This window comes from Microtus oregoni, unplaced genomic scaffold (genome assembly GCF_018167655.1).
Source record: "Microtus oregoni isolate MIOR12 unplaced genomic scaffold, Mior012 000130F_ref0000022, whole genome shotgun sequence".
NCBI lineage: Eukaryota > Metazoa > Chordata > Mammalia > Rodentia > Cricetidae > Microtus > Microtus oregoni.
This window is the reverse complement of record NW_024544773.1, coordinates 1,824,984-1,825,842: the sequence shown is the minus strand read 5'-3', so window position 1 is coordinate 1,825,842 and position 859 is coordinate 1,824,984. Positions and strand designations below refer to the sequence as shown.

Below are 859 nucleotides of genomic sequence, written 5' to 3'. Positions count from 1 at the left end.
CAGTTTACCTTTCTAAGATCTACAACAGGACAGCTAATAGATATTAAGTCACAGTTAAACAGGAGCAAGTAGTAGCTCACTTCCCCAGCTTTTACTCCACTAGTACTACAAGCCCTAGCCTGGACAATTGGGAAAAATAAGGGATATCCAAATTGAAGAAATAAAAGAAGCCATATTGTCCCTGTGCATAATGTGAACCTAGGAGACTAAAATCTCCACCAAACAATTGATTAGAGTGCTCGCTTCGGCAGCACATATACTAAAATAGGAAGGATGCAGAGAAGCTTAGCATGGCTCCTGCGCAAGGATGACACGCAAGTTCGTGAAGCCTCCCATGTTTCTCCTCAATAAAAGAATAGATAAGGAAAATGTGGTACATTTACACAATGGAGTACTACACAGCAGACAAAAATAATAACATCTTGAAATTTGCAGCCAAATGGATGGAGCTAGAAAACATCATATTGAGTCAGGGAACCCGGACCCAGAGAGACAAATATCACATGTGAGTTAAAAACCACTTATGAATGGTTTTTAAACATAAAGCAAAAAAAAGCCTACAAATAACAATCCCAGAGAATGTAGACAACAATGAGGACCCTAAGATAGACACACATGGATCTAATCCACATAGGAAGTAGAAAAAGACAAGATCTCCTGAGTAAATTGGGAGCATGGGGACCATGGGAGAGGGTAGAAGGGGAAAGGGAGGAAGGGAGGGGAGGGTAGAAAAATGTAGAGCTCAATAAAATCAATAAAACAAATCAAATGATTAGAACCAGACAAATTCAGCAAAGTTGCAAGGTACAAAATCAGCACAGAAAAATCAGTAGCCGTGCTGTATGGCAATAGCAATTCA

General features: G+C 39.7%; 1 non-coding gene across 1 annotated transcript; it reads left to right on the top strand.

The window, feature by feature from the left end:
- Positions 1-235: 235 nt before the first annotated feature.
- Positions 236-342, top strand: LOC121444538. The gene has a single exon (XR_005973795.1). It is a non-coding gene; the product is annotated as a U6 spliceosomal RNA (small nuclear RNA).
- Positions 343-859: the final 517 nt, after the last annotated feature.